Source organism: Hemicordylus capensis, chromosome 5, assembly GCF_027244095.1.
Source record: "Hemicordylus capensis ecotype Gifberg chromosome 5, rHemCap1.1.pri, whole genome shotgun sequence".
Classification (NCBI taxonomy): domain Eukaryota; kingdom Metazoa; phylum Chordata; class Lepidosauria; order Squamata; family Cordylidae; genus Hemicordylus; species Hemicordylus capensis.
The window spans coordinates 172,755,291-172,780,713 of NC_069661.1; the positions used below are offsets into that span (position 1 = coordinate 172,755,291).

At 43.0% G+C, this 25,423-nt stretch overlaps 1 long non-coding RNA gene across 1 annotated transcript; it reads left to right on the forward strand.

The window, feature by feature from the left end:
- The first annotated feature begins 274 nt into the window (after nucleotides 1–274).
- On the forward strand, nucleotides 275–22,454 carry LOC128325849 (uncharacterized). Its single transcript, XR_008307681.1, has 3 exons — nucleotides 275–378; nucleotides 2,260–2,568; nucleotides 22,348–22,454. It is a non-coding gene; the product is annotated as an uncharacterized LOC128325849 (long non-coding RNA).
- The last annotated feature ends 2,969 nt before the right edge of the window (nucleotides 22,455–25,423 follow it).

The following is a 25,423-nucleotide window of genomic DNA, read 5'->3' on the forward strand; positions in this document are numbered from 1 at the left end:
AACAATGATAGGGCAAGGGGAGACAGTTGTCTGGGGGCCCCACTGCCTGGAGGGGCACCCCAGAGGCACCTCATGTGACTCCCCATTGCCCCCTGCCCAGCCCCATAGCTTCTCAGCCACTTGCCCTCTTCGCCGTCTCTCCTGCTTGTTCTGCTGGCCGCAATCGAAGCAGCAGGCAAGCGGCAAAGAGCTCCTTTTCTCCCGCCTCTCAGCTGATCGGCGGGTGGGCGGGGCTTCCACGGAGGCCTCCGTGTAGGCCGCAGTGAAGCCTGAACTCGAGTAGGGCCCAAGCAAGCCAGGAAGGAGGAGGCAGCCAGAGTGTTCTCTGCAGCAGAAGACCCCTTGCTGCCCTGCTTAACCCAGACCAGCATTTGCCAGGTAGAGTGTGAACTCTTTTTTGTGGTTACCTTTCCCGCCCCCCCCCCATATATAGGGATCTGCTTGCCATAGGGCTTGGATGGGGGGGGGGGAGGGACCGAGAAGTCTCTGAATATTTATTTTGAAACAGCTTGGAAAATTTGCTGACTTAAAAAAAGCTATCTAAAAAGTCCTATAAGTGGCTTGTTTCATGGCAGAAAATTGCAAAAACTTCTGGAACAGTATTTTATTAATTTTATTTATTCATTCGTTCATTTATAAATGCACTTATGTTCAAGTTGTTTTGCAACCCAGAAGGTCTGAGTGAGAACTGTGAAGCATGTGTGGTGCTTTTATTTTATTTTTCTTGTGTGTGAAGAAAAAATAACTTGCAGGGACTTCAGGGTAAATCTGGCCAACATGTGAATGCAGCACCTCCATTCCAGAGGAGATGTGTCTTAAAGGGCTTTAAAAGCCTCCTGTGAAAAACCTCCTGCAATCAAACTTGACTGAATTTGTTCAGAATTCTGAGAAAACAAACATAGGTTCACCCTGCATGGTTGAAAGTCTCCTTTGCTAATCTGCAGCGAGGGGCCCATTTTAATAATTCATCTTTCTAGTGTGTTCTAGGCATTAAAAGTAATACAAATGTATAGTACTCAATGTATATCACTATATATTGTGACGTGTGTGTGTGTGTATTAAGTGAAATGTATTTGCAGGCAGCATACTTATTTTGGAATATCAGACTTAAATCCTTGGGGGCCTGGGGTGTGCGGAGGCCCTGGACTTTGGGGGGGGGCCCATTTTAAAATCTTGTCTCTGGGCCCACTCCAACCTTGCTACGCCCCTGTGTTTAGGGCTTTATCTAGCAGAAGAAGAATGGCTAGTGTTAGAAGAGCTTCTGAAAGAGGTAATGTGACATGTTGTGCCACATCATCTGCTAGCACAAGAACAGGGATAGAGGTCATTTTCTTTGTAGAACAACCGTACACACTGTCCTTCACCATGTGCACTCATGCAGGTGCCTTAGTGCTAGTGATGGACAGTTCTGGATGTCTCGCAGGATATGTAAAGCTGCCTTGGGGATCCTTTTGGACTGAAGGCAGATAGAACTCAAGCAAACTCACATAGAACTCACATCGGTAAATGAGAATGAACTCTCTCATAAGCTACCTCTTTGCAAGGTCTGGCAATGGATAATCAAGACAATGAAACACATTGGATTACGTTCTGAGCAGTCCTTTATCGACGGTTGTGGACCACAGGGCCTGCTGCACAACTTCAAAGGTAGCCCGGACAGTGTAGTGCAATGGGATGACTTGAAAGCCCTTCCAGGCAGCAGGGCAGTGCTCTTTTCCATTGTTTCCAGTGGCAAGAAGGGCTGTGCTTCAGAATGTTCTGCAGCATCTCCATTGCTACACCTTTGAAGTGGTGCTGCAACCCCAGCAGGTCGCTACCATCGATGGGGGACCATGCAGAATGTAGCCCATTGTATTGAAACCAACACTTCTTAATATGCAAGCATTTATTAGGAGACATTTGGGAAACACTGGGAAACTGGAAGGTGTTCATTCTGATAACAAGCCTTCTAAAATGTAAGCGAAGCTAAAACCTTAATGCCAACTTTCCCCCACCCCATCCCACCACTCCATAGTTCTAGTTTCAACTTTACTGCATTTCTATAAATATAATTTGCTGGACCAGAGGCTCAAACAGCTAAAAGTAGTCCAAAAGCCAGCATGGAAACACCTCTTTTAGCTTGATTTTATCTCCTGACCAATGGTTTTATAACATTAGTCTATTTACAATGTACCCAACGTACGTCTCACTTTATAGAGCTTCTAAAATGGCTTTCCCAGTAGCGATATGATAACATAAGCTCAATTGCTTTGTTTACAGAGAAATCTTGGCATAAATACATAGGAATCTTGAACAAGAACAATTGCCTTTAGCAGCCAACACTGTAAGTCATCCGCAAGCTGTCATCAGGAACTGAAATGCGTCTGCATATTTGGTACCATGTTTGGCTGCCTAATCAAAACAATATGTAAACTGTTGGCAAGAAGGAGGGCTTGCCAAGCCAAAATTATTTACAAGTTACATCTGTGTTTCTGGAAGTTGTTGGAGAAGAAAAATGGAAAAGGGCAAACAGTTTAACTGGAAGGCAACATCTCTCCGACTCAGTTCTCCATGAGAGGTCTGCCAAAGGTAAGTACCAGTTCAGACAGTTTAGCTGAGCAGTGATCCATATGCATAGTAAACCGTACAAACCATATGCTATTGTAAACCGCCCAGAGACGAAGGTTTGGGGCGGTGTACAAATTTGATAAATAAAATAGTCAGGGTGTGGACATGTATGCACCCCTCCCTGTCAACCACACTCCTAAAGTAATATCTGGTGCAAGTTCTCCATTTGGAGCTCCACTTATAACAGCCCAGTGCAAGCTTTCCCCACCCTTCTTTGAGCACAAGGAATTGTGTAAACTAAACAGACGTACAAAGTTCCACATGGAGCACCAAAAGTGCTCAATTACAGGGGGGAAATTTACAGGGGAGAAAAATAGGTGGTCCTTACTGAAATTAAAAGTCCCACTCCCACCTCCAACCCCAAATCTAGGCAATTCATGACCCACTCCATAGCCTTCTAAAAACAGAAGCTAAGTGGATCATCACAAGAGGTAAGGGATGCAGGGCCCCTCTGCCTGCCCCCTGTGCTCACAATTTACTTCAGTTGGACGTGGAAGGGAGCATTATGTGTGTGTTTCTCCTCCATGCTACTGGGTGCCTAGATCTGAACTGGATCACATTACAGTTGTATAAGGAAAAAAAGATGGTGACAATCCCTGCAGTCCATTGTGCCATAAGCAGTTTTCACCATGGAGTGAAGTCAGAAGTGGGGTCCCTCAGGGATCTTTACTGGGACTGGTGCTTTTTAATTTATTCATGAATGATCTAGATGTTGGGGTAAGAAGCAATATAGCCAGATTTGCAGATGAAACTGAACTATTTAGGGTAGTGACATCCAAAACAGATTGTGAGGAGCTCCAAAATGATCTCTCCAAACTGGGGGAGTCAGAAAAACATGGTAAATGTGGTTTAGGGTTGCCATGTCCCCTGAAATTTAGGGTAGCCCCTGGATTTTGGCTCCTGCACCCAGCTGCTGAATTCCTCTCAGATTTACAATGATTTCAAATGCTCTGCCTGGATTGCCCGGATTTTACTCTGGATCCGATCACATGGGAGGACAGAGAAGGAGGGGAAAACATACAAATCTGTCAAATAAATAAATAAATAAATAAATAAATAAATAAATAAATAAATAAGATACAAATTATTTATTATGTATTTATTTATTCAATTTCTATACCGCCCTTCCAAAAATGGCTCAGGGGACAGGGATCCCTCTTATTTATTTATTATTTCTTACACAGAGAAATAATAAATAAATAAGGTGGATCCCTGTCCCCAAAGGGCTCACAATCTAAAAAGAAACTTAAGATAGACACCAGCAACAGTCACTGGAGGTACTGTGCTGGGGGTGGATAGGGCCAGTTACTCTCCTCCTGCTAATTAAAGAGAATCACCATGTTAAAAGGTTCCTCTTTGCCAAGTTAGCAGGCGTTGCCACATATTTTTGCTGCATAGTTGCCACATATTTTGCATAATATGCGAATTAGGCCACCCAGATTTAGGAAGCTTGAATAAGGCAACCCTAATGTGGTTCAGTGTAAGTAAGTGTAAAGTGATGCATATTTTGACAAAAAACCCCAACTTCACATTAGTGATGTGCACGGACCAGTCCAGAGGCCATTCTACAGGTCTCCGGACCGGTCCGGATATGGGCGGTTTGGGGTTTGGGCGGACTGGGGTGGGAGTTCCTTTAAGGGTGGGGGGAGGGTGTACTTACCCCTCCCGCCACTTTCCCCCCTCCTGCACATGTATTTTAGTCAACAATTGGGGTGGCAGGACACCTCCCTGCCGCCCCTCCCCCCGCTCGGCTGCGGAAGCCTTTTGCACGTGCGCATGTCTCATGTGCACGTCACGTCTCCACAACGTGCTCGCGGCCACATACGCACCTGTGCATGCACGTTGTGGAGACGTGGCGCATGCGCAATGTGCGCACATGCAAAAGGCTTCCTGAAGCCTTTTGCAGCCAAGCAGGGGAAGGGGCGGCAGGGAGGTAAGTACACCCTCCCCCTGCCCTTAAAGGAACCCCCACCCTAGTGCCGGAACGCAGCTTCGCAGTTCCGTGCACACCTCTACTTCACATATACACTGATGAGGTCTGAACTGTTGGTGCTGAGTCGCTGACCAGAAGAGGAATCTTGGGGTTGTGGTGTAAAGCTTACTGAAAATGTCAACTCAGTACACAGCAGCTGTGATAAATCCCTAGCAAAAACCATGCTAGGGATAATTAGGAAGCGGATTGAAAACAAAACTGCTAATATCATAATGCCCTTATTAAAAGATCTATGCTGTGGCCACATTTGGAATACTGTGTACCGTTTTGGTCACCATATCTTAAGGATATGGCAGAACTGGGAAAGGTGCAGAAAAGACAACCAAGATTATTAGGAGCTTGGAGCACCTTCTTTATGAGGCAATGCTACAGCATCTGGGGCTTCTTAGTTTGGAAAAGAGGGAGCTATGGGGAGACATGATAGAGGTGTTAAAATTATGCATGGAGTGGAGACAGTAGACAGAGAGAAATTTGTCTCCTTCTCTCACAACAGAAGAACCAGGGGTCATCCTATGAAACTGAAGGTCGGGAAATTTAGGACCAACAAAAGGAAGCACTTTTTCACACAGCACATAATTAATCTATGGAATTATCTGCCACAGAATGTGGTGATGGCCACCAGCTTGGATGACTTTAAAAGGGGCTTAGACAAATTCATGGTGGTCAGGCATATCAGTGGCTACTAGTCCGGTGGCTAGAGGCCACCTCCAGCCTCAGAGGCTAGAAACATAAGAAACATAAGAACAGCCCTGCTGGATCAGACCCAAGGCCCATCTAGTCCAGCATCCTGTTTCGCACAGTGGCCCACCAGATGCCTCTGGAAGCCACAGACAGGAGTTGAGGGTGTGCCCTCTCACCTGCCATTACTCCCCTGCAACTGGTACTCAGAGGCATCCTGCCTTTGAGGCTGGAGGTAGCCCACAGCCACTAAATACCAGTTCCAGAGAGGACATGCCTTCATCTCTTGCCTGTGGGCTTCCCAGCGGCAATTGGTGGGCTACTGTGGCAAGCACAATGGTGTGGGCCTGATCCAGCAAGGCATGTTCTTATAGTAGCAGCTTGTCTTTGAAGGCCTTAACAGGCTCCCACAGGTAGGTGGTGCTGGTGTCCAAACAGTGGACATCCAAACACATCACAGAAACAGCATATTCAAAGAGGATCAGGACAATTTTTCACAATATGGAACATTTCTCCAGTAAAAGCAGATTTTATGTGTTCGTGTCCATTACAATGCAAAAGTCTACTGCTGGGTTAGTAGGCAGGTAAAACAAGGTTTTAACAGTGCAGGAGCAACTGTTGTCCCAATTCTGGTGATGCTGTATATATGTGTGTGGATGGGGTAGCCACATAATGGTGCAGTGGGGAAATGACTTGACTAGCAAGCCAGACGTTGCCAGTCTGAATTCCTGCTGGTATGTTTCCCAGACTATGGGAAACACCTATATCGGGCAGCAGCAATATAGGAAGATGCTGAAAGGCATAATCTCATACTGCACGGGAGACGGCAATGGTAAACTCCTCCTGTTTTCTACCAAAGAAAAACCACAGGGCTCCATGGTCGCCAGGAGTTGACATCAACTCGATGGCACACTTCACTTTACCTTATACATGCGATGGTACTGGGGTGTTTATTATTATTATTAATTCGATTTCTATACCGCCCTTCCAAAAATGGCTCAAGGCGGTTTACACAGAGAAATAATAAATAAATAAGATGGATCCCTGTCCCCAAAGGGCTCACAATCTAAACAGAAACACAAGATAGACACCAGCAACAGTCACTGGAGGTACTGTGCTGGATGTAGATAGGGCCAGTTACTCTCCCCCTGCTAAATAAAGAGAATCACCACATTAAAAGGTGCCTCTTTGCCAAGTTAGCATGAATAATGGTTTGTATTTATTGATGCCATGAGTGATGCAAGGATGTTGAAGAGTAGCAGAGATCCCCAAATGGATGGTGCTAGTTTCAGTATCCATACCATAGACTAGTTTGAATTGGAGGGTGATGTGTACACAGTCTTAAGTAAATACACATTTTCTGTTTTCTGTTGCTCTGGAAAAAAGCAGTCCTGTCCTTTGTGAGGGTGACTGATGCAAACGGACGACACAGCTTCTTCACTTTTCATATTTGTGCAAAAAGAGAACATTTTGATAAGTGCAGCTCATCATGATGAGGAAAGCTGAACTGGGTGGAATTCCTATTTCTGTGCAACTATTAACATTACAGAAGCTCAGCCCACCTTCACATGTGGCTGCCCTGCCTGTGTGCTTTAAATAGCCTGCTGTCTTTTTGTTAACAAAGAACACCGTACTCTTGAATATCCGGTCTGGGCATCCAGAAAGAACTGCATTGCTTTCAGATGGCTAGCTGCATAGTCTTGAACTATGGAGGCCCTAAAATGACCCATACGAGGTGTCTCAATAACAGTCTTCTTTAATGTTTTAATGCATTGATATCCCACTTTTTCCTCAAGAAACTCAGACTGATTACATTGTTCTTCCCCACATGTTTCCTTTGAACCAGGATAAAAATCCTATTCTTTGGGGGAAGTTATGGTAAGAGATAGTGACTGACCCAAGGTCACCCAGTGAGCTTATTTAAGTCTTCCCAGAGATCATTCACACAACCAACAATTGTGTTCTACCCAGGTTTGGGAGCTGTGTGTGAACCTGGAAGAGAAAGAACATTACAAATACTCCAGGCTGATAACATCGCACACACTGAAGTTAAAAGAAAAATTGGAAGTGAATACATCAGGAGAATTAGAAAAATCCTCAAGTCCAAACTCAATGGCGGGAACACCATACAAACCATAAACACCTGGGCTATACCTGTTATCAGATACACTGCAGGAATAATAGACTGGACCCAGGCAGAGCTAGGGATGCTAGATCGTAAGACCAGGAAAATAATGACCATCAATCATGCTCTGCACCCCCACAGTGATGTTGATAGGCTATACCTCCCTCACAGCTCAGGTGGAAGAGGAATGCTGCAAGTCCATCAAACAGTAGAGGAGGAGAAAAGAGGCCTTGAAGAATATATCATGGACAGTGAAGAAGATGCACTTAAAATGGTCAATAACGCGAAACTATTCAACACCAATGAAAGAAAGCAGGCCTACAAGAAAGAACAAGTCAAGAACCGAGCAGAAACATGGAGAAATAAGGCACTGCATGGTCAATATTTGCACAATATAAGTGGAAAATCAGACATCACCAAGACCTGGCAATGGCTTAAGAATGGCAACTTGAAGAAAGAAACAGAGGGTTTAATACTGGCTGCACAAGAACAGGCACTAAGAACAAATCCAATAAGAGCAAAAGTAGAAAAGTCAACAACAAACAGCAAGTGCCGCCTTTGTAAAGAAGCAGATGAAACAGTGGACCACCTAATCAGCTGTTGTAAAAAGATTGCACAGATTGACTACAAACAAAGGCACGACAAGGTAGCAGGCATGATACACTGAAACATCTGCAAAAAATACAAGCTACCTGTAGCCAAGAATTGGTGGGACCATAAAATTGAAAAAGTGGTAGAAAATGAAGATGTAAAAATATGATGGGACTTCCGACTACAAACAGACAAACATCTGCCACACAATACACCGGATATAACTGTAGTTGAGAAGAAAGAAAAACAAGTCAAAATAATCGACATAGCAATACCAGGGGATAGCAGAATAGAAGAAAAAGAAATAGAAAAAATCACCAAATACAAAGATCTACAAATTGAAATTGAAAGGCTGTGGCAGAAGAAGACCAAAATAATCCCAGTGGTCATTGGTGTTCTGGGTGCAGTTCCAAAAGACCTTGAAGAGCACCTCAACACCATAGGGGCCACAGAAATCACCATCAGCCAATTACAAAAAGCAGCTTTACTGGGAACAGCCTATATTCTGCGACGATATCTATAACAGCAACAACAATGACAATAAAATTCAGCCATCCTAGGTCCTTGGGAAGGACTCGATGTCTGGATAAAACAAACCAGTCAATAACACCTGTCTGACTGTGTAAATAAATAAATAAATAAATAATAGATGATGATGATGATGATGATTTAATATTAAACAATAATATTAGGTTTTGAGACTGCAAACATTTTTCACTGACAGGCGTTCAACACTGATTTTTATAAGGCATGTAAGGAAGGATGCATAAACATCACGAATGTGCCTGAAAAGTCATGAACATGCATCACAATCATTTGGGAGCCATTTCGTGTCTTTGTCGGAACTTGATTTCTTTTTAAAAGATCGGTTGACATGATGCACAGTGCCTTGTTGACACTGCACACTTCATTGCTCCTGCGGCTGATTTGCAAGGCAGAGAATGAGTGATTGTGCTATCAGTTCTACAACAGATACTCCAATTCATGACAGTGGGAATAACTGTGCTAGCACTGATTGAGCCACTGCTCATTCCCTACAGCAGCATCATGACTGTCTTATTAGTCCGCAGCAGCCCCAATACAGTGCACAGCACTGATGAGCAGATGAGACACTGCACATCATGTAAGCCAGTTTTTTTTAAAAAAAATGTTACACAGAAAAGAATGCCTTTTCCTCTTTATTAAAACCTCTTTTTAAAAATCCCTCTTAAAAAACCAAAACGCTTTGTTGTAGATGTGGAGAAAGACTGAGACAGTGCGAGGTACAGAAAGTGAAACACCAGCTGAAAAATGGGCCGGAGCAAAGTGCCTCCCCATATTTTAGTCTCCAGCTATTTGTTTTTACAATGATTGCAAGTTTCCATTATAACACTTGCCTGCCTGAAAAACTCTGGCAAGACTTTGGTTTCCATGGTGACACTTCTCTTTTCATACATATTTATCATTAAAAAGCAGGAAACCCACCCTCCTTTTTCTATCAGTGAATGCTACTTTTAGCACTTAATAACTGAAGTCAAAGCTGATTTATTTTTTGTGTCAGTGTGTCTTAAACACATCCTTTCTATCACTAAAAACTCATGGAGTTTTCTTGTAAGTAGTTTATTTTAAACATGGCTTCTGAAAACATTCTCTCTCTCTTTTTCTGAATCTGAGAATGGCTTCCTTCTTTAAATCTTTTTCAGTTAGCATATGCGTGTTTTTGGCCAAGTTTCTCAACACACCATTCTGCTATTCTGAATATGCAAAGTGCAGTCATTGAATAACTGGGCACAGAAATGTGTAGGTTTCACTGATAATTTTGGAGTAACTGATTTAAAAACGGAACATGTATTGGAGGGCAAGAAACTCCTTGATGTTCAACCTTTGGCAGCAAGAGAAGTCTAAGAATAAGACATGTGACTACATGAAGATTTTGGAATTCACTTCACTAGCTGCATTCTTTTGAAGTTACAGTCTAAAATGTCTTTTCCACAAAGCTGGGGGGAAAGGAATATAAAGTTTTCTGTTTCTGTATTTTAAAAAAACAATCTGATATTGTTTTTCAGCTAATAAAAAGGTTAAAAGCCTAAAGGAGCATACCTAGCAAGCCAGCTGTAAGATCCAGTGGCTGACATCCTGATTACATTTACTCAAGGAAGTCCCATTACTCTTACTACTACTATGAATCTTTATATACGGTTCTTTGACAAAATTCTCAAAGCGGTTAACATTGAAAAATAAATAATACATAAATAAGATGTTCCCCTGTCACCAAAGGGCTCACAATCTAAAGAGAAACAGCTGTGCTGGGGTTGGATAGAACCAGTTGCCCCCCCACCCTGCTAAATATAAGAGAATCACCACTTTAAAAGGTGTCTCTTTGCTCAGCTAGCAGGGGTAATTTAAAGGTCAACTTAGGCATGCCATCAAAGAACACATCTGCTAAATGCCGGAACCATGATTGTAAGGAGAAGGGGACTGACTACCATCTATGGTGGACCTGTCCAAGAGTTAGGAATTTCTGGGAATTGTTTTTTATAGAGATGGCAAAAATCACTGACCAACAGATTCAGCCAGATCCCCTCTTGGCGTAGTTAGGTATTTGGGGGGGAGAATTAGAGACACTAAAATCTAAAGATTTGCTGTCCTTTATGTTAATAGTAGTTAGATTGATCATAGCCAAAAACTGGAAAGAGGGAGAGATAGATAGATAGATAGATAGATAGATAGATAGATAGATAGATAGATAGATAGATAGATAGATAGATAGATAGATTTATTTATTTATTTATTTATTTATTTATTACATTTGTATCCTGCTCTTCCTCCAAGGAGCCCAGAGCGGTGCACTACATACTTAGGTTTCTCCTCACAACAACCCTGTGAAGTAGGTTAGGCTGAGAGAGAAGTGACTGGCCCAGAGTCACCCAGCTAGTATCATGGCTGCATGGGGATTTGAACTCAGGTCTCCCCAGTCCAAGTCCAGCACTTGAGGATTGGTATAACGCTCTGGTATATTGCTACAGCCAAAAAACTGACGTATTCTTTAAAGATTTGAAAAGTATAATTCCATTCCAATTTTTTATTATGATTTAGCAGGATCTATTATTATTTCTGAACTATAAATATTATGGTAAAGAGGGGACAACCCAATTCATTCAAGTTTGGAAAGATGTATTTGTTTAAGAATGACCAAGGTTAACTCTGTAGAGTGTTGTATGTCTAATATTTTGGCGTCATAGGCCTGGGCCTTTTCTTTCTTTTCTTTTTAATGATGGTTTTTATAAATGTATTGTAATGATGTCTGGTGATTTTAAGTTTTAGAAAACCAAAACGTAGGCATGCCATAGCTAACGTGGCATGCCTAACAGGACATGGACATCTTCAAATGTGTAATAGAATATTCAGAAAATATATATTCATTCACAACATGTACATGACATCATAATGACTTCATCACATCAAAAATGAATGTGAGATTCAGGCCTAACATTCCAAACATCCAGAAGTAAGGAAACATTCGAAGTGAAGCTGTAGATTTTTTTACAGGTGTGAATGAGTTTCTCAAGGGCAAAGGTTGGGGGTCATCAGCAGCTGTCAGAAGCCATATTCCATGCTCCATGATGCCACCATAACCATGCAGATTGCTAGACCCTTTACTCATAATGTGTAAGGGGCACTGTAAGGGAAAATTACTGCTGCCTGCTCATAATTTGTATCTTTCCGTATTTGTAGAATGGGAGAACTCCTGAGAAAGGCACCACAAGCTGCTTATTATTTATTTTAATTATCAATAATAAGCATAATAATGGTCTTGTTTATTTGTTTTCATATGTAAACTGCTTTGAGCACTTTTGTTGAAAAGCAGTATATAAATATTCATATAATAGTTTTACTATAAGTAAAACTAATAGTAGTTGTACCAATAGTTGCTGTCATCTACCTGCTTTGCATTTCTCTTCCCTTCCATTGAAAAACAACTTCCATGAACTTTCCTAAATGTAGATTATTTCTTTTGAAATTGTGCTTACTATAAATAAAGGAGGATAGTTTAACAAACAGGTGTTTCACTTTATTCTAAAGCCAGTGGAGGGATTTAAAAATCTGAAATTGTAATGGAATTCATATTTTACTGACGTGTATTTGGGGGACTCATATCTTAACCTACTAGCATGATCCATCTCTTTCTTTTTTCCCTTCCCACCACAAGCATTTTATTTTCCCTTCATCACAATTTGGTTGATCCCACCATATGCAACTCGTTCAGTCCAGAGCTTGATAAGATCTCCTGGATTTATTTATCTTCTATTGTACAGCTGAGGTGGTCTTCATATGTGCACTAATAATGTTTATATTTATAAAATGGAACACAGACATTCTGCTGGGGTGAAAGATCACAAGGTCAACAAAACAAAGAGATTAGATTGTCTACCTAAGCAGACTGAAATGCAGTGAAACTTCAGAGATCTAGATTTATATCTCTTATTTTACAGTCCGATGCCAAGATGTTACTTAGATGAGCAATTTTATTAATTGTCTACCTTTGCACACTATCTCACTTTTATCAGCAATATGTAATGGTAAAGAACATTAGTGGAGCTCATCTATTAGGTACAATAACCTTAGAGTGAAGATCCTCAACTACCAGTTAACTGCCAACTTGTTAATTTTAGTTGGTAGCTTAAGGCAGGGGTTCCCAACCTGTTCTAGTCCAGATGTCGCTGAACTCCAAACCCATCATCCCCAGCCACAAATTATGGGGATGATGGGAGATGTAGTTCAGTAGCATCTGGAGTAGCACAGATTGGGAAACTTTAGGGAAGTTTTCCGCTCAGTTTGTCCACTGAGAAATCCCCTGCAGGTTGTCATGGAACCCCAGTGTATTGCAAAGAATTCTGGGCATATTTTAGGGCACTTCCTCAGTTAATGAGGTAGTTCTCATGACCAGCCCTACCTGTGTCTAGCAAACCCTGGTAGAGCTGGTCATCTACAGCCCCGATCCTGCTCCTCCCTGGATAGCCCTGATCAGCAACCCAGGCTTAAAGTGAGGTAGGCGGATGAGTGCATGTCTCCTACCACACTCAGTAGTCATGTGGAACTCCACTCTGCTGGCATTTGGCTCCGGTCTGCCAGAAGCCATCTTTATAATAGAGCTAGGGGGAAGAAGTGGACAGGTGTGGTGCATTGTGGTGGCCTCGACTTGCTTCTGTGCTCTGTTGCTGGAAGAGCCCAACAGAAGCTCCAAACTCTCCAGCTATCCCCCTCCCCGTTTGGTCAGGAGTGCCGTAGTGGCCTGGCTTGTGTTAGGCCTCGTTGTTGCCTTGCTTGAACTGAAAGTATGAGCTAGAGTTAGGGATGTGGAGTCCTGGGGAAAATGAAGAAAACAAATACCCCGTGTGTGGGAGGGGGCGGAGGTTACCCCCCCCCATTTCTAGATTGTCATGGGGGGAAGGTATGGAGGGATTGATTTTCCTGAATTTTTTCTCATCTTTTGTTTTGGCCAGGCTTTTATATCTCTACCTGGATTGTACCTATCAGTCTCCTACAAATGCATATATCATGGAAAGATTGATAGTGATGGGCAAGCAATCTTCTATGAAAACCTGTACATCATTACAGGCCTCCTGAAACTCCCGGAAAGCTTCCATTGAACTCTAGAGTTCCCTAGAACATAGTTTGAACCCATGCACTTTATCCTAAAACAACCTACTTACATGTTATTGTTTGCCATGTCAATCCTTTATAGGTGGGTTGTAAGCAATTCCCCCCACCCACCCAAATAGTACAGAAATTGCAGATCTACATTTGTTGTATAGAACAACTTTTGTTCCAGATACCAGGTACATTCACACATTATGTTCAACACTTGTACAATGAGTGTTCAGTGAACACAGGTACAGATCTCTATACAATTACAATCATTCACATGTTATACTGAACACATAATACTTCCTATCTGTACCATGCATTTGAAGGATCTGTATCTAGGTACACTTTTAGAAAGAACACAGGTACATCATTCACACAAACGTGTAAAAGTGTACAGACATCTGTACACTCATGCAGCATAATATCTGAATTGAGCTACTCAGAATCCTGGCATGGTTAGGGAGGGAGCAAATGGATTAGAACAGTGTTTTCTCTTATCCTTCTAGATATCTTTTACTGTCATTTGACTAAACCACTACTAGGACTTGCTTGCTACCTCAACTCCACTCAGTACCTGGGTGACAAGAAACAGGGTGAAATAGAGATGGGAAGACATGGTTGGGGAAGAAGAAGGAAGTGGATTAGGACTCTGTTTCCCTCTTGCTGCCCTTCCCGCTTCTGTTGTTACTTGACTCATTGAGGGCTTGGTCATCTGATGCTGCTCAAGAAAAGAAGAAGCAAGGACTGGTTGGGCTGGATGCAGACCAGCACATGGGATAAGGTTGGGGATGTGCTGAAAGTGCACCCACCCTGCCCCAACACACTCTCATTTGGGCTCAAAGGAGGAACCAGTGGGGATGCTGCTTTCATGCCGCACATAAGCATCCACATAAGCAGCCTGCTTGCACCTCCATAATGGCTGCAGATCATGTCAGCCACTGCTCAGGAAAACCTAGATCCAAATATGGCTACCTTTTAGAGTTAGTAAACTTGTGGAGTTTGTAGTTTTGAACCATTGCTTTCATTTATTCCACTTAATGGTCGGAGGTTCATATCCTAGACTATTCTGCAGAGGGATAATACAAACGAGGAGCTAATGAAGGAAATTGGAGAGTCAATCTCCTACTAAACTGTGGCATGGGAAGAAAGAACTGCTCTCTTCGTGCATCTCTAAATCACCCGCGCCACCACACACATACACACTGGACTTGGTGAAAGGCTCAGGACCAGTCCCAAAGGATCTTGAGAAGGATAGTTCCTGAGGTGCTGACAAATCTCAGTTAGAGATCTCTGGTTCCCCACCCCTTCTCACAGAACTCCTGTTCCTAGAGTTCCCTGGGAAGAGGGGATTGCTCTTAAATCAGTTTAAAGCTAGAGTGTGGATATGTGCAGAGAAGCTCATGAATGCAGAATTCATCTGTGAGTGTATTTAACTCATTCAGAATAAATATTTTGCCAAGTAAATGGTACTGGCTTCTGACGAGAGAGTATAATCTGAGCCTTGATAGAAGAGCCATGTGTTTTCTTAGGGTGAAGTTATCTCATTTCACAGGGCGCAAGCTAGATGAAATCCATATGTACTCATACTTCTAGGTTTTTGCATTGTGTATGATGAGCTGAATCCCACAAGGCGCTGACATAAGGTCTCACCAATTCATTTCCCAGTCCTGAAGCCAAATCTAGTAGTTCAACAACCAGATGTCTATGAGCCTAATTCTTCATGTCTGTTATAATTAACTTCCTTTACACATGGGCAGTTCTCAAAGTTGCTGTTCTTAATTCTTACCTTTACATGCTTCCTGCACAAAATTACCTTCTTCCCACCTCCATGTAGCGCAACCTGAGCTTCATGTCTCCACCTCTTCACCATTAACCAATTAATTAATTAATTAATTAATTAAACTATAAATAGGTAACTAAAATTCAGTTGCATTGGCCCATTTGGCTGATAAAGTGCAGAAAGTCTAGTAAATACTCCAGTACAAGGGAATTCATTAATGTCATCCTGGCCTCTGACATCTCTGATTGGGACAGGTTGTACTCTAAATCACTGTTTCTCCACTGGTGGTCTAGGGACCACTGTGGGTCTGCGGAGACCTGAGTGGTGGTCCGTGGCTGGGAGATAAATCCCCCCCCAACAATGGAGGAGGCAGTCTCCTTCAATTTGCTTATGATCATTTGCATGCCTCTGACGTCTCCTTTTCCCACCCTTTTAATACCTAAATGGAAGGGCAAGTTACAGGGAAAGAGAGGAAGTAAATGCAGGAGTGTTTGCAGATTCGGCACGGCTGGGGGACGGGCTTTTTGTCCCACCCCCAAACACAGGCTCATGGAGAGCCCCAATTGGTCGGGGCTAGAAAGGGGGTGGGGAGCGTGCGCTCTTCGTGTGGCTCCCTCACTTTGTGTGACTCCCTTCCTCTTTGAGTTCCAGCTGGCATCCCTTCTTCCCTCCCCTCAGAGCAGAATGGGCTTCGGCTGGTCATCCTTTTGGGAAAAGACAGGAGTGTTTGCAGACTTCTTTATTTCTCTTCCACGGGTGGGACGAGTTGGAGAAGTGAGTCGCATTGGACCAAAGCTTGTGCATGAGGGATGGCCGGGAAAAGGATGAGCTGGAAGTTTGAGGGGGTCAGGTTCTTAGGGTGAGGTAGCAGTCCTGCTCCTTTTTCCTTAGAGGTGATTTCTGAAATCAGTGGGCGTTTTCTTCCAAATAAATGAGTGGAGTGGGGGGGGGCATGGCAACTACTTTCTCCAAAGTGGAGGTGCGTGCATGTTTCCAGGCAGTTTACCCTTGGTTTTGGCTTACTTGGTTCATGAGTATGAGAATAGATAAAAAGTTGGAGGGCTATTTCTGAATGGGAAGGAGAGACCACTGTGCCTTGATCTCCAGACTGTAGAGTCACCCCATGGACTGGAGTGGCCGCTGGTGGGTCTTAGATGTTCATGGGCTCTGGTGGGTCTCAGAAGAGCGAGGGTGCATGTGTGTGCCCTTCTAGCTTTAGCTTTCGAAGGAAAAGAGGAAGATCTTGCCCAGGAGAAGCCCATGGTATCAGTGGGACGCTTCTCCTTTTCTGAAAGGCTGCCGGCTAGGTGGTGGGATTATATCCAGTTTCACATTAATTTAATATCTTGTGTGTGTGTGTTTTATGAGTATGTAAGCAAAATACCTTCTTTGTTAACAAATTTTACTTTATTAACTGAAGACATACTGAAGACATATTCGTTCACCGAGGCCTTTGCAGTTCTCAAGCTAAGGTCCCCAGATGTTGGTGGACTTCAGCTCCCATAATCCCCAGCCATATGGCCAAATGCTGTTGTGGTTGGGGATTATGGATGTTGAAGCCCACCAACATCTGAGGACCCAAGGTTGAGAACCCCTGATTTATACTTTTAATGTTTAATGTTTGCTTTTATATGATTCCAATTGTAATGATTTTAATGCTCATAATATTATTTTAATTGTAAACTGCCCAAAGGTACAAGTTTTGGGCAGTATAGAAGTCTGTTAAATAAACAGATAGATAGACAGATAAACTTAAACTTGGAACCCCTTTACTAACTGCTGGTTCAGGAAACTGCGCATGAAGAATGTAGCGGTCCTTGAAACTGTGTATGAAGAATTTACCAGTCCTTGACCCCGAAAAGGTTGAGAAACACTGGTCTAAATCACCCTCTCTCTAAGAACAGCCTATGCTTATAGTGGACTTTAACCTATAGGGTGCCCAGGAAAAAGGCTAAAGAATTTACTTGACTACTTGTAAAGTTACTGCTTGTGAGAAAGCATTTAAGGGTATATCTGCAACTTGCTATATCTTTGGCATATTAGAAGAAAAATGGAAGGTCAGGAAGTGAAAAGCAGGCCCATTCAGTGGCAGTCCAAGATATTTTGTTGCCTGAAATGAAGGACAATGAAGACCAATATTTATATATCACTTTTCAATATAGGTTCCCAAAGTGGTTTACATAGATATATATAAATAAAATGGCTCCCTATCCCCAAAGGACTCACAATCTAAAAAAACACACAACATAAGAAAGACACCAGCAACAGCCATTGGAAGGACGCTGTGCTGGGGATGGATAGGGCCATTTGCTCTCTCCCAGCTAAATGAAGTGAATAACCACTTTTAAAAGGTACCCCTTTGCTCAGTTGGCAGGGGACAATAAGACCCACCCACACCCGATCTTCAGACAGCTGCTCAGAATTTTCAGGCAGTGGTTCTGAGGCAGTGGCACTCTCCAGCTATGTCAACAAGCCAGGCTGTGGAGGGAGGCATGCTCCTAGTTCACAATTGTAGAGGAAGGGGGAAGGTGCACACCAGTGAGGTGAGGAGGGGAGAATGTATGTCCCAGTGGGGTAAGGAGGGGCAGTGGCAGCAGGTGAAAAAAAGGCCTGTGGGGTAGCACCTGTGGTGGCAGCAAGATGGTACTTGCCACCCACTGTGCCCCATGTCTGCACCTGAGGTAACCACCAGACCATGTCTCGTGGATGGGCCAGGAAGATTTGTTCCTGGTAGCCTGGTTCTCATGATCTTTCTGTCACCGAAAGTCAGGTGGTGATGCATGTTGTTCCCAAGACTCATGGATGGAGTGATTGTATGCCACATTAAAAAAGCGTGGATCTCAGCTTGGTGTGGCCAATCCAGCATTTACCACTGCTGATCTAAGACCCACTATTGCAGTTAAATTTGGCACCACAACAAGCCAGGTTGCACACTGTTTTTACATGGCACACGATCACTCCAGTCGTGATTCTTGGGAATGTACACACCTCCATCACCTGAACTTCAGTGGCAGAATAATTGTGAGAACCAGCTCGATGTTTTTCCTCCACAATGCCCTGGATGTTGTGTTTGGTCCAGATATTGTGGGGTGGGGTGGGGGAACATAGTGAGGCAGTTTTCATGTGAGGCAAAACCGAGCTAAAAAGCCAAGCCACATTTTGCCTGCGTGTAAGAACCACCAGGATTGTGCCTGATCCTGGTGGCACCTTGGCGGCAGACTCGCCTCCAGAACCACCCTCTTAAATCGGGTTAGGCAAGCAAGTGCTCTCTTAGCCCTATTTTCCTGCTTATTTGCCAGCCCTAGCCGGGCCGACAGACTGTGGGGCTCCCAGCCTGCTTCAGGGAGGGGAAGGGGGATCCCCATATTACACCACTCACGTGGTGAAATTATAGGAGTTCTGGGGGGGTGGGGCAACTGGGGGCAATGGCATCCCAGTCCTCCAAGCTACCAGCAGCAGCCAGCAATTGTCTGGGTGGGTGATCCACCTGCCTGACAAACAGGAACATATAGTCTGCAGGGAGGCAAGCTTTTTAAGGCCTCCTCCTGACTGATCCTGTAGCCCTTTCTCATCGATCATGAGAAAGGGCTCAGTGGCTATCAGGAAGAGCTCTGATGCACCTTTTCAACTTTGAAAGCAAAACGGCTTCTGCACTCCCAACCCTTCATAATGAAAACAACTGGGGTAATGGATGAACCAAATGACTCACAGGCATTAGTTTTAAGACAAAGGAAAATTGAACTGAATGGGCTTTATTCAGTTAAATTTTTTTGTTCTAAAACAAAAGGATATCCCAATAGTGATAAGCATAAGATTTGGCCTCCTTTCAATATCTATGGATAACTGTATAAACCAAAATTAGCAAAACTAGATATTCCTGTACCTTGATACAGTACAATCTAGGACATATTAAGAATGGCTTTGGGCCTGTTCATCATTGGAGTTTAAAGCTCTTTAAATGAATCTTTGAGGGGGTGTCAATTACAAAATCCAACCTGATTTACCAAAAATAATATTGTTATATATGAAGAACGAAAAATATTACAGGTTTCTCTTTTATGTCTTGTTGAAATTCACATACTTGGGTGGCAGGAATATCAACAGAGGATTCAGTCATATTATTCTTGAGTGTAGTGAACTATTAGAAACGTATGCTTGACTGAGAAGATCACATGAACCGACGTAGGAAGTATTAAGGCACAGTACAGCAACATATAAATTAGATTATTTTTATTAAATAATAACTACGGTTGTCAGAAATATGTTATGGTTTCAGAGTTGCTGTTTATGACATGCAGACCACAGCAGAAATGCCTGCATGTGATCAAGAAAGCGGTCGTGTTCAGGCATGGAGCTTCTTTAAGGGTGAAATGGAAGTTCGCTTAGTAAATGCCATCTCATTCTGCTGTTTCACCTCAGCTTTAACACCATTATGCAAAACATAGACAGCATGTACTGGATGATGACCAGGCAACCATGGCCTTGCAGGTCTGCCTAGATCCATTGGATCTGCTTTAAATAGCCATAATTGGTGATTTGTTAGACCAAGGGTCTTCTTCAGATCAATGAGAGCAGCCTGTGTATATCGATTACTATCCATGCCTATGGAAAATATCATTTATTATCACAGGAACAACAGTGGAAAGAGCAGGATAATACCAATCTGAAATGGAAGAGATACAGATATATACAGGATTTGGGGGTGGTTGTTTTTTTGTTTGTTTCAAAGAGGAAACATGCTGTTTCACAGTACATCAGTGTTTCATGGATTTGGGGGGAAACACACACACACAGAGACACAGACACAGATGAAACAATAGTCCTGGCTAGTTATCTAACTGTTAAAATATCTATCTATCTATCTATCTATCTATCTATCTATCTATCTATCTATCTATCTATCTAGAATAGTTCAATACCTTCCAAAACCTGCATCTCTGGGCGGTTTACAATTAAAATCATTTAAAACATCAAACCAATTAACAATTAAGATCATTTAAAATATTTAAAACCCAATATTAAAAATATTAAAACTACAAATCTAATTAAAAGCCTGGGTGAATAAATGTGTCTTCAATGCCTTTTTAAAAGTTGCCAGGGAGAGCATTCCAAAGTCCAGGGGCAGCAATTGAGAAGGCCTGTTCCCGAGTAGATGAATCTTACAATTATTTTCACCTGCAGGTGAATCTTGCAATTCTTTTAAAGATATAAATCTTATATAAGTGTGGTTTGTTCATGAAAAATTAAGTTTGGCTATAAGCCTGTTTAAAAATACAAATTAAAAAAACTTAGCAAGAAACACTTAAAAAAAAATTTTTTTATTCCATTTAGAACAGTAAAATTAATCAAAGACGTATTTGTCTGAGGATTTGAATCAAATTCCAAAACAAATCAGAAAAATGGTGTCATGCATATCTCTACCGGTTAATGCATGGTTTCATGGTAAATATTTGTCTTTGTCTCTTCTATGACCAATGGCATTCCAGTTCTGCTTTTAAAAAAATGATACTCTGGGTTTATACATGTGTAGCACCATTTATAAGCATGGTGGTTGGAAATTTATTAGACAGGTCTTTGGGGTAGCAGTCCACCACTGGTATAGCTCCCCCAGGGTCACCCCCCACCTCCCCATCTATGTTTAGCCCAAAACACATACATGTACCAGGCCTAACTAAATACTAGGCAATAGTGAAGTGAGCAGGAGACTTCCTTCCAGCAATCCAAAAGCAATAGGTTGGCCCCAGCCATCAGTCCTGCCCCCAAAGGCCACCACCAAAGGCTGGCTCCCTTTGGCAGCCACCTGCAGGTGGCCTGTGCCAGCGGCTGTGTCACTGGCTGCTGCCCACTCTACAAGGGCCAGGAGATCAGAAGCCCAATGGGTGTGGCTCTCACTCCCACCAATCAAGAAGCTTGGTGAAGGGTATCAAACACAATTAGAGTGAGCTCAGCCCCAGATAACAAACAGGCTGCAAAGAGGAGGAAAAGAGCACAGAAAAGTCTCAGCTAGACCCTTTTCCCCACCCAGAAAAGAGAGTGGAGCATAGAAGGCAAATAAAAATGCCTTAGCCCACAGCACATCTTCCAGTTACCCTTTTGTAATCTTGGCTGAGGAAAGGTAACAGTGAAGCTCACAATCAGTGAGAAGAGCTTCTGATGGGTCTGTGGGAAGAGCGGGCTTAGTCCGCTCTCCCTGCAGACGAGCAGCCTCCAAGCCCTGGATGGCCGGATCAGCCACCCACATGACTGCCGGCTCTGTCACGGAGCTGGTGGAGGCTGCGGGTTAGGGTTCCACCTGGCCCCCTGAAGTTCCAGGATGCCCCAAGTCAGGGATCTGCAGCCTCCTGCGGCAGCACACAAGCAAAAAAAAGAAGAAGAAGTTAATGGAGCGCTCGTTCCGTTAACCTCATTTAAGGGGAGGGGGAGTTAGGCGGGCTAGCCGCCTTGGAACCACCGGGCTCACCCGCAAGCCCTGTGGTTCTGACAATCAGTAGAAAGCCGGCTACCTTCCCGTAGCCCGGTTTCTACTGATTGTGGGAATAGCTTCATTGTCTAACAGAATGTGTGCTTCAGTTAGAAAATCAAGACATCAGCTCTGCTTTACAGCAGACTCCCTAGGCCAGCCTCGCTATTACAGAAGCCCTACCATCATGCTCAAAACATGTTACTCTCCAGAGAAGCCCCACTGTAAGTGTAAGCAACAGGGAGAGTTGGTGAGTGGTGGGGCAGGGGTGGGACGTCTTCATTCACACCACTGTACATGGTTATAGCAGTACAATTTTAAACATCTGAATGGGGCTATGCAGTAACCTAGATATATGTCTGTATCTATTGTTTTTAAAAATGATATATCAGGGCCAATCCATATGTACTCAGATATGATACGAACATATCTGTGTGTATCACATCTGTGTGAAGTATGTATCTTGAAGCATATTTTCCTTTAAGGTATGTTCGGGAGGCGTCTGAGCATTCCCCGGTTGCCATTAGCATGTATTGTAAAGGAAAACGTCCAAGAAAATGTCTGCTTGTACACTTGACATCTGAGCTGACAGGTGGGTATTTTGAGAAATAATGCAATACTTATGCATCAGGTGTTCCAGGAAAGTAATTCAAAGGCTCATTATTATCTTCTGATGCCATGAATATAACTGGTAGTGCCACATATGATCCCCCTTCAAAGCTCTAATGACGCCTAGTCACCCTCCTGCTGTGTTCACTTGTATCAAACTGTCTGAAATGTTGGTACAATCATCCCAGGCCAACCACCTTTTCTCCTGTCTGCTGTCTCATTGCAGAGTCATCTACCAGTAGTTTTGAAACTACAGATGCAAAAGACTATGTTGCTGATAGAGAGTTGGGAATACAAGTATGAAGTAGAAGACTGGATTGAGCCAATGCCGAATTAGTTCTTTCAGCTGGTGCTGTATGTTGGGTGAAAACTTAGTAACATGACTGAAAACCGAAGATATTTCAGTCATAAAATATTGAAGTATTATTTATTTGAAGTAAAGTGTGCCGTCAAGTCGATTTCCACTCCTGGTGACCACAGAGCCCTGAAGCTTTCTTTTAGTAGAATGAAGGATGGGTTTCCCATTGCCTCCTCCCACGCAGTATGAAATGATGCCTTTCAGCATCTTCCTGTATTGCTGCTGCCCGATATAGGTGGTTTCCATAGTCTGGGAAACATACCAGCGAGGATTCGAACCAGTAACCTCTGGCTTGCTAGTCAAGCATTCCCCCGCTGCGCCACTTAAGGTGACTCTTATTTAAGTAATACTTATTACTTAGGGCCACAATTCGTACCATCTGCACAGTTTCTAGATTGCTTTCAGATATAGGCAGAAAAACTATGGCCAAAGTCCAACACACACAGTTAAGTTTGGCTATAAGCCTATTGAAATTAATGGCCTTAAGCAAGCTTAAGTCTGTACTGAATGTTGTCAATGGCTGACATGATGCACAGTTCCAACATCTCTGGCTGAACTTGCAGAGCCACTGCTGTAGACATGGAAGCAGTGGCAGTACTGTAGAGAAAGGGCAGTAGCACTACCAACATTACTGCACTTTCCCCCATTCATGACAGTGGGAAACAATACAATAACACTGGTAGTGCTACTACCCATTCTCTACAGCAGTGCCACTGCTTCTATGTCTGCAGCAGCAACTCTGCAAGTCTTACTGGAGTTGCTGTGCATCATGTCAACAACTAAGTCTTTTTTCACCAGGAAAAGCACTGTTTTTTCCACAGAGTTTAAATCCTTCTCTACCACAGAAAAGCCCTCTTAGTTATTTTGAGCAAATGAGATAACCAACCAAATGTACTCTTACCCCTGGTTTGGGGGGGCCAAAGTCCAAGGCCTCCACAGCCCCTGGGGCCCCCCAAATCCTCTTTAGTCTGCCCTGGGTGGTGTGTTTGCCTGGTGGAGTATGATAATGCTTAATTTGCAGGCGGCGGGGGGGGGAGGGGCTCTCCAAAGGCCTTTAGGACCAGGCTCCAAAATTTCCTAGGTGCACCTATGTAACCAACCACTTTCAAACAGCTATGGGGGACAATTATGAAATGTTGGGAACCTAAACCCTGAAGAAACAAATGACTTTTTGTTTTGTTTAAAGTAATAATGTGAGTTAAAATGGTAGTCCTTCTTTGAAACAACAAAGGAGCTTACAAAAACCATCTACAGTTCTTCTCAGAAAACAGTGTGATTATAAGTGTTACTCTTCAAAACAGGATTTATTCTGTTTTTCTCTGCTGTTGTCCAAAAATTAAAAACATTCTGGGTATTTGCCAGGCTTCATAATTAAAACATGTTCACCAATTACACTGCACAGAACAAATAAAGGCTGTCTGAGGAAACGGATGTCCTCATTGTGTGATTTAGGTTTTAAATCAAAGTTGACAAATAAGGCTGGAACATCACTGTATGTGAACCATAGGGCGCTTTTTGCATATATAAACACAAATTAGCATTTCATGCCAATTTGTTAATTTAATTAGGTGTTTTCAGCATTTATTTTCAGTATTACTTAAGCAGAACGCCCCTATTTAAAGCTTTTAGGAGAAGGTCACATGAGTGAATCTTGTTTTGCCAGGTGGACTGTCTAGCATGTACAGGATCTTGATAAAAAGCAGCTGCAATTGCCTGATACAAGCTATGGCTGAACTGTGCAAACAAATATATCTTGGCCCCAGATACTTGCCACATCTGCCAACAATTAGTTATCTATCAGAACTGGAAAGGGGCACAGAATAAACACGATCTGATTTCAGAATAAGCAAACAAACAAGGGACTAGGCATCATTATTCATCAAGTGGATGTGGAGTTACCTAACTCATAGACTCAGGCTCAAAGCTGTCAATCTGTAAAGTTTAATGAGAAGTATTAGATAACAAAAGATCTGACTGTTAGAATGCTTTGCAGATGTTCGGGGAGTGAAGTAACCAACCTGCCTGTCTGTTTGAGAATGATTTCTAAATAGTCAGCTGGGTTGCTTATGTATGTCAGATGCTAGTGGCACACTTAAGGCCTTCCTTAAGTGTGCCTTCATCTCTGTTTCATCCTCTCCCCTCTGTTCAGAACTGAACTTGCATTTCATTTTCAAATGCTACAGGTTTCACAGACTAGCAGGCTTCCCATCTTCACTTTGTCGATGTAGGGTTTGTTTTGTTACTCAGTTGAGCTGTGACTTGGGCTTCTGTTGCACAGAGATGGAGAAGGAATGTCTTTCCCTGCCTAAGCTGAGTCCATCTGAGGTTTGAAGGATCAGGCTGCCTAAGCCAAACTTTGGGAAATACTGTACTTCCTTTTGTTGATGCCTGTGCCACCTCAGGAGAGCTGGTCTCATGGTAGTTAACACGAATTGTCCACTTTGCTAAGCAGGGTCTGCCCTGGTTTGCATTTGAATGGGAGACTATATGACAGTACTTTAAGATATGGGGCTGCTCTGGGAAGAGCAGAAGGCTCCAAGTTCCATCCCTGGCATCTCTTCCAGATAGGGATAGGAGAGACTCCTGGAGAACCT